At 41.2% G+C, this 9,151-nt stretch overlaps 1 long non-coding RNA gene across 7 annotated transcripts in view; it reads right to left on the bottom strand.

The window, feature by feature from the left end:
- LOC134759994 (uncharacterized) overlaps positions 1 to 5,075 on the bottom strand; it is a 38,193-nt gene extending 33,118 nt beyond the window's left edge. For all 7 annotated transcript variants that reach the window (XR_010136897.1, XR_010136901.1, XR_010136898.1 and 4 more), the window contains exons 1-2: positions 4,896 to 5,075; positions 2,534 to 2,634 (exon numbers count right to left, since the gene is read on the bottom strand). This is a non-coding gene — a long non-coding RNA (uncharacterized LOC134759994). The remainder of the gene's footprint in view (positions 1 to 2,533; positions 2,635 to 4,895) is intronic.
- Between the last annotated feature and the right edge of the window lie 4,076 nt (positions 5,076 to 9,151).

Here is a 9,151-nt window from a genome sequence, read left to right as displayed (position 1 = left end):
TCCACCAGGGCTGCTATGTCAAGGACCTCAGCCATCTGGGGATGGACCTGAGGAAAACTGTCATCCTGGACAACTCGCCTGCTTCTTACATCTTCCACACAGAGAATGCAGTGCCTGTGCAGTCGTGGTTTGATAACATTCCAGACAGCAGTTGCTGCACCTAATATCAATCTTTGAGGAGACGAGTGGAGAAGATGGTGTCTACACTAGCCTTAGGCAGCAGTGGGCCCTTAGCCTTCCCTGCTTCCCAGCAATGGCCATCACAGTAGGGGACTTTCCCACACTGTGACTTTATGATCAGCCTGAAAGAGTGAAGGCTGGAACACCTACCCACATGGGCCTGGAAAGAGTAAGAAATGATTGAAAAGAGCTTTAGCACAGCTTAGATGCCCAGTGGGTGAATGCCAGACCAAGGATACCCAGAGCTACCTGCCATCAAGTTGTTGGGTTTCCGAGATGTAGGTGTGAGAGAAAGAAAGAGAGCATGTATGTTTTGCCATGAACTGTGGCCCTAATATATAGTGTTTCAGTGGGGGAGAAGCTGAAGGACGAATACTTCCCAAGTTAGCTTGTCTCCTCTCCTGTCACCCTATGAGCCCCTGAGCTCCATAGGCATGAAGACTCTTGAAGGCTCCATTGCAAACCTGGTGTTTCCTCAGTGCAGCAAGGCCTATGCCAAGGAGAAAGGAAAGGTATGCCTTTGGGTGTTCCAGACACACATCTTTCTGAAATATTTCTCCAGCCAGTTGTTGCAGACAAAAGACTACACTTCTGGGAAGATGGGGACTTATGTTCAGACCAGTACCCAAGCCATCAGGTCTTGTGGCCCAAAGGCTGTGCTTACTTAAGTCCAGCCAAGTGCCTGGGATGGATCTTTTCTGCATCTCCGCAAGACTCACCACTTAGACATAACCTCAAACCTGTGGGGAAGGAAGTTATCTCCCCACCCTGCAAGAGGACAAATAACTGATTTCTGCTCTTTTTACTCTGTTTTAAAATTCTCTTTAAATAAAAAAGCCTATCTGAAACTGAAAAAAAAAAAAAAACAACAAACAAGCAAAAAAGATATCAGACTTACATAGGTGAAAAACACACAGATATATCTATAACCAACAAACACAGCTAATTCACACATATATTAAACATCACATTGAGATAAAGTGTATCGAGCTAAAAATTATCATTCAACTCATCATATCAAGCTTTAAAAGCAAAAATACAATTAACTGATCTGAGAAAACATACCCAAGAAAAGAAAAGCAATAACACGAAATTGAAAATAAGAAGAGAGATTTTAATGCATAAAATCCTGAATAAAACATGGATTTACAATGAAAAATAACTTTTTTTTTTTTTGAGACAGAGTCTTGCTCTGTCGCCCAGGCTGGAGTGCAGTGGCGTGATCTCGGCTTTGCCCACTGGATTCATGCCATTCTCCTGCCTCAGCATCCCGAGTAGCTGGGAATACAGGCGCCCGCCACTGTGCCCGGCTAATTTTTTGTATATTTAGTAGAGACGGGGTTTCACCATGTTAGTCAGGACGGTCTTGATTTCCTGACCCCGTGATCCACCCGCCTCGGCCTCCCAAACTGCTGGGAATACAGGCATGAGTGACCACACCCGGCCAAAAAATGACTCTTTAGATATCTACAGCATTCAACTGCGTGCACTCATGAATAGCAGACATTTTAAGTCAGTGGAATTTAATAATTGCAGTAAAATTATACAGAAAATACATTACAATCATTAATAACAGGCTCTAATGAGAAGAATTTAATTAATAATCATTAAAAAGATAGGAGAATTTAATTATGTCCTCAATATGTTTCTGCTCTTCTTACCACAAAATATAATAAAACTCTATGACTATAATATAGTTTTCAGGAGCTAAAAAAGCCTTATGTTTTCAAATAAAAGAACAACAAAAATTTTGCAAAATACGCTGAGCATTACTGAAGTATAAAGTAAATATCTGGAATTAAAAATACCATCATTTAGATACAGACTAAAAAAAAGAATATAAATGTTAATGATTCCTTTCTGCCTGCAGTGAGCTTAAAATTACAACCAAAAATTTTAGTAAATATGTTGCACCTAAAAGAAATTTTATTAATAGCTTACATAATGTGTAAATTTGAGCAATTTATTTTAGAATTTTTGAATCTAAAAATCACCAGCTTGACATTCATTTCAGAAAGTGAAATATAAACGAGAGTAACATAAGCAAGATGACAGAATGGGTGGTTCTGCGTGCACTTCCCTCACAACATAATGCAGCTGCCACAGCAAACATATGTGCATTCATGAAAGCCTTGGAATCCAGTTCAGAGTTTGTGACACCCAGCTGGAGGCAAAGACCAAGGAAGACATCTTCAGAGGGTAAGCACTTGACCAAGTGGCAAGCTTGCCAATCATGGTCCCGGCTTCAAAACAGAATACTGCCACATCTTACTGTAGACTTGCCTATAACTCATTTGACTTTGGTCCTGCCACTGCAACTATCTGTCAAAAACACAAGAGAATTCATACTCACCTGAGACAGGTGACAGGCCTACAGAACTTGGTTCTCGCTATAGTCCCTGAATCAGGCAAAACACACCTTCTTTACTTCTCCAGCCATGGTCTAGAAGAAATCTTCATATTGATATCATGAAATGCTAACTAACAATATGAAAAATACTAAAGTATAAATGTCACTAAACATGGTAAATAGATACCGAAATTCTGAATACTCTAAATTGTTATCATCCTAAAGTAGACTATTAAAATACAAGATGTTTTATATAAGTCTCATGACAAACACTAGGAAAAAAACTGTAGTAAAAAAAGAGAAAGTAATCAAAGCATATACAAACAACAAAAATTACACATTGGATATGGTGGCTCCTGCTTATAATTCCAACACTTTGGGAGGCCAAGGTGGAAGAATCATAAGCTCCTTGGGTGTTGTGGTGTGTGTCTCTAGTCCAATCTACTTGGGCAGCTAAGGTGGGAGGATTGCTTGAGCCCAGGAGGTTGAGGCTACAGTGAGCTGTGATATGCCACTGCACTTCAGTCTGAGCAAGAAAGCATAACTTTGTCTCAACAAAAATTAACAATACCACAGGAAAGACAGAACCAGAAAAAAAAAGAAGCAAATTTAAAATGGACAGAAAACTACAAATTTACAATGGTAACTGCTTACCTATCACTACCTTACAAATAAAAAGATTAAATTATCTACTAAACAGACACTGCTGTAGACTGAATGTCATCTCCAAAATTTAGGATAAAATTTAATAGCCAATGTGTTAGAATTAAGAGGTGGAACTTTTAAAAATTAATTAAGCTATAAGAACTCTGCCTTCATGAATGGATTAATGTTCTTATTATGGGAATGGGCTAATTATAACAAGAATGGATCTGTTGTTATATATTAATACAAAAACTCTCTCTCCTTCACATCTTTGGCAACATTATTATCCAGCAACTAGACCTTCAACAAATACCAGTATCATGTTGTTTTGCCCTCCCAGCCTCCAGAATCATGAGTCAAATAAAATTCTATTCTTTATTAATTACCAGTCTGTGATATTCTGTTAAAGCAGCCAAAAAACACTAAAGCAGACAGAGTGGATACATGAATCTTTTAAACCTCGTAATATGCTGCTTACAGGAGACTCAATTATGAATTAAGAGCATAGGCTAAAAGTGAAAGGATAGAAAATGATATTCCATGGAAATAATAACCAGAGGAGTGCAATGGTAGTTATGCTTAAATTAGACAAAACAGACGTTCTAGCAATGTCTCCCACAAGCATGAAATGAGTTTACCATACAATAATAATAGAGATTAATTTATCAAGAGAATATAGCTATATATATTTATGTGCCCGAAAGGGAGGCTTCTAAATATAAAAAGCAAATATTGCCAGAACTGTAGGGAGAAGTAGAAAGAAATCCAATAATAGAAAACTTTAATGAAATGTATAGTAAAGGACAAATAGTTAATAGCATTGTAAGTTGGCAAGGGAAAGCTGGTCTGATGTGTTGCATTTGAGAATGCAGCAAAGAAAGTGGGAACTTATAATTTTACCGCAAACCTGAGTTAGGCTGAAAAACAGTGTGGTCGATAAGAGGCTTCTCTTGCCATACATTAAAAAAATACGGGAGAAAATCCGTCCTCCTCTGGAGTGTTAAAGTAATTAAAGAGCAGAAAATTAGACTAAAGTGGCTCTAGTGCCCTGTGTTCATTGGTTAAAAAAAAAAAACTGAAACCTAACTCAAATACATTTCCTATAAACCATTATCTTAGCCTGAAACAAAATGCAGGTTTAACCAATGACAAACATGCAATTAACCTCTGAATATGTAACTAGGAAATTTCCATCTGGATAATTCAAATAAGGCAACTACATAACTGTAACAAGTTCTTGAATTTGGATTGCTTTCTCATGCATGTTATAAAAGCCTTTCCTTTATGCCCCTCTGGTGGACCACAAATCATTTCTGGGTGCTTTCCATTTCAGCAATCACTGTTTGTTCAGATAAACTGGTTAACGTTTTAACATAGACTCCAGTTAATTTTTAATACGAGAGACTGTGGACGCCACGGGCTGCAGCTCCTCCCACGCAAACACCCAGTCGTGGTTTTTCCCTGATGACCCACCTGGCATCCCTGAACAATCTGGGAAATACTCATGGCTGTGGGCGCAGAGCAGGGCGCTGCCCAGGGACAGGACCGAATGGGCCGGGCCGGACGTGGGGGTCCTCGCTGCTGGCCCAGCGGCCATCTTGCAGCCGCAGGGGAGTGAGGGCCAAGATGGGGGAGACTCGGAGCTAACCGTGGGGAGGCCGGTCCTGCCGGTTTCGCAGGCTGCTCTCCCCTCTCGAGATGCCGAACCCCGCATACTCACCATTTCCCAGCTTCCAGGATGTCCTGGCACCTTAACTATGCGTCCCCAAGGACCTACAGATCACAGGGCAACAGGGGCTGTGAGAGAGTAGCCCGGGGCTCCCAAGGTGGAGGAGGCGAAAGAGGAGACGGATCCCAAGCTCCTGTGCCAGCGCCAGCGAGAGACAAAGTCCCCGCCAAACGCCGGAAGCCACGCCCTCCTTTCCTCTCCTCTCCCACTGCACGCCTGATTGGGCGGTTCCCACCTCAGTGTCACTGATTGGATAAAACTCCAGGACTCACCCACCCCCGCCTGACTCCTGCCCCTACCCCAACTACCCCTCAGCGTTAGCACATTTTTGTTAGTTTGTTTTACTTTAAGTTCTGCAATACATGTGCAGAAAGTGCAGGTTTGTTACATAGTTTTACATGTGCCATGGTGGTTTGCTGCATCTATCAACCTGCCATCTAGGTTTTAAGCCCCACATGCATTAGGGATTTGTCCTAATTTTCTCCCTCCCCTTGACCTCAATCCCCTAACAGGCCCCAGTGTGTGATGTTTCATTCCCAGTGTCCCTGTGTTCTCATTGTTCAACTCCCACATATGAGTGAGAACATATGGTGTTTGGTTTCCTGTTCCCGTGTTAGTTTGCTGAAGATAATGGTTTCCAGCGTCATTCACGTCCCTACAAAGGACATGAACTCATTTTTTTACGGCTGAATATTATTTCATGGTGTATATGTCCCACATTTTCTTTTTCCAGTCTATCAATGACGGGCATTAGGGTTGGCTCCAAGTCTTTGCTATTGTAAACAGTGCTGCAATAGACATATGAGTGCATGTGTCTTTATGCTACAATGATTTATATTCCTTTGGTTATATACCCAGTAAAGAGATTGCTGGGTCAAATGGTATTTCTGGTTCTAGATCCTTGAGGAATCACCACACTGTCTTCCATAATGTTTGAACTAATTTACACTCACTCTTGCAGTGTAAAAGCGTTTCTATTTCTCCACTGCCTCACCAGCATCTGTTGTTTCCTGACTTTTTAATAACTTCCATTCCAAATGGTGTGAGATGGTATCGCATTGTGGTTTTGATTTGCATTTCTGTAATCATCAGTGATGATGAGCTTTTTTCTTTGTTCTTTTTGTGCGTTTGTTGACCACATAAATATCTTCTTCTTCTTCCTCTTCTTATTCTTCTTCTTCTTTTCTTTTTATTTATTTTATTTATTATTATTGTTTTTAAGATGGAATCTTGCTTTGTTACCCAGGCTGGAGTGTAGTGGCAGGATCTCAACTCACTGCAACATCTGCCACCCATGTTCAAGTGATTCTCCTGCCTTAGCATCCCAAGAAGCTGGGATTACAGGCCTCCTGCCAATACACCCTGTTAATTTTTTGTGTTTTTAGTAGAGACGTGGTTTCACCATGTTGCCCGGGCTGGTCTTGAATACCTGACCTCATGATTCACCTGTCTCCAAGGCTGAAAGTGCTGGGATTACAGGCTTGATCAACCACGCCCAGCCAAATGTCTTCTTTTGAGAAGAGTCTGTTCATATTCTTTGCTCACTTTTTGATGGTATTTGTGTGTGTGTGAATTTGTTTAAGTTCCTTGTAGATTCTGCATATTAGACATCTGACAGATGGTTAGATTGCAAAAATTTTCTCTCATTCTATGGGTTGCCTGGTCACTCTGATGATAGCTTCTTTTGCTGTGCAGAAGCTCGTTAGTTTAATTATATCTCATTTGTCAATTTTAGCTTTTGTTGCGACTGCTTTTGATATTTTATTCATGAAGTCTTTTCTCTTGCCTATGTCTTGAATGGTATTGCCTAGGTTTTCTTCTAGGGTTTTTATTGTTTGGTGTTCAACATTTAAGACTTTAATCCATCTTGAGGTAGTGTTTGTGTAAGGTGTAAGGAAGGAGTCCAGTTTCTGTTTTCTGAATGTGGCTAGCCGGTTCTTTCAGCACAATTTGTTAACAAGGAAATTTTTCCCCATTTCTTGTTTTTGTCAGGTTTGTCGGAGATCAGATGGCTGTAGATGTGTGATGTTATTTCTGATGTTATCTCTGTTCTTTTCCATTGGTCTATATATCTGTTTTGGTATCAGTACTGTGCTGTTTTGGTTACTGTAGCCTTGTAGTATAGTTTGAAGTCTGGTAGCAGGATGCCTCAAGCCTTGTTGTTCTTGCTTAGGATTGTTTTGGGTTGACAGGCAAACAGGCTCATATAGTTGGGGTCACATGCCCAGAGTATCACAGCTAATTAAGACGTGAGCTGAGAATTCAAATGCACATGCTCCTTCCCTTACCTGGGTCTGTTGTATAATGCATCTTAGCAGCTATTTAAGGGTAGGAATTAGAACACTTGGACTTCTTTTTAACAACTTTTTAACCTGCATTTTGATAATGCAGGAAAGACCTTCATCCCATCCCTGAGCCCCTCTCTCAGAATGCTGCACCCCACTGCTGACCACATTGTGGGGTGGCCATTAGGAATCAGGTGGGCAGCGGGGGCCGGAAATAAATAAGCATGTATTATGTTGCCCAAATTTGTCCATCTTAGAAAGTCTCCTCAACCATTCTGTGTGAAGTGATTATTCCAGGGCAATTGTGCCCTGATGCGCTGCATCTCAGTCTGATTTGTCTTTTTGAAAATCACTGGATTACTCTCATGAACGGGATATTTCTCTTTCTATTTGAAAACGGCCAACTGTCCTCTGCAGGTGTCCTGATTTGCTAGTTTAGAACCTGAAGGTAGCGGTGAGAAAATATTTGGGCCACATCAGAATACCTATTCTCAGCTGCAGGATATATAGAAATTTCTTAATAATATCTAACAATTTTCTCAATAACCATTATATTTAACGTTGATAGCTTGGAGGGCGGGGAAGGACACAGATGACACAATCTTGAAAGTTTAATTTGTTTATAAGGGTTTTTTTTTGTTCTTGTTTAGTTTTGCTTAGTTTTTAGATACAAGGTCTTGCTCTGGTGCCCAGGCTGGAGGGTAGTGGCATAATCATAACTCATAATTTGGTTGTAACGGTTCTTTAAAACATATTTTTGCTGAGAGTGGTAGCTCACACCTGGAATCTAAACACTTTGGGTGGCCAAGGTGGGATGATCGCCTGATCCCAGGAGTTGAAGACGAGTCTGGGCAACATAAGTAGGCTTAGTCTCTAGAAAAAAAATAAAAATTGGCTGGGTGTAGCTTTGCATGCCAGTAGTCCCAGCTACTTGAGAGGCTACGGTGAAAGCATCACTGGAGCCTAAGAGTTTGAGGCTGCTATGACCCATGATTCTGCCACTGCACTGACAGAGTGAGACACGTGTGTGCGTGTGTGTGTGGGTGTGTGTGTATAAAAAACTCGTATATGAAAAAAATTCAAGCACGGGAGAAAAGTGAAAGCCCATGTTGGGAGACGTGGAGAAATGTGAGTATGGCTCCAGCAACTCAGTGAGACTTGGTTTTCCATCTTGAAGAATTGCCCATCCACACTGAAACCACAGCCTAACAAATGCCCGTTCTCACACTACACCTGCTGGGATACCAGTATTTTACCTTTTGAAAGAAATAAAATCTTTCACCTAAGAGAAGGAGAAGAGAAAAGGAGGGTTTCACATCTAAAGCGTTCATTTTCTTTATGAATCAACAGCCACTTGTCATTTGAGTTGTCCAAAGGCGAGTGACAGCACTAATACACTTAATGAATCAATCAGGAAAAATGGGCCTCTCAGATGAGGAGGAGGCACAATGGTAACAAAACCCAATCCATTCTCAGGTTTGCATGGTGCTTGCATCTCAAGAAGTGGTGTCAACCATGTGAACCGTGTTCACTGGACAAGGCCAGAGGAAAGATTATTCAGCACAACACAACTATGAAGCCGCAAATCAAATTGGTAATGGCAGCATGCATGAGGCTTCAGTGGCCGAGACACTGGTGGTTACCCTTGGGTGTCACTTAAACCTTAGATGTGAAGGACCTTTTTTTTCCCAATTGGCTCAGAGAAACTAATAAACATTAAAATTGAGATTTGTTTTTCTTTTCAAAATTTCTAAGACATAGAGGACTCTCTAACACTCCAAAAGACATTCAGCTATTCATGCAGCTGAGGACCTGCCTGCTCTGTAGATGGATGGCAGAGCAGCAGACACCAGCTTTAGTAGCTTTAAGCTCCTCCTCTCATAGGGACAGGCCACCCCCACACAACCCCCCTAACTTCATAGGCTCTGGCTGTCAGGTGCACCTGGGGGACTGTCTTCCTCC

The sequence above is a fragment of the Pongo abelii genome, chromosome 15 (assembly GCF_028885655.2).
Source record: "Pongo abelii isolate AG06213 chromosome 15, NHGRI_mPonAbe1-v2.0_pri, whole genome shotgun sequence".
Lineage (NCBI taxonomy): Eukaryota > Metazoa > Chordata > Mammalia > Primates > Hominidae > Pongo > Pongo abelii.
This window is presented reverse-complemented; position numbering and strand designations above follow the sequence as displayed.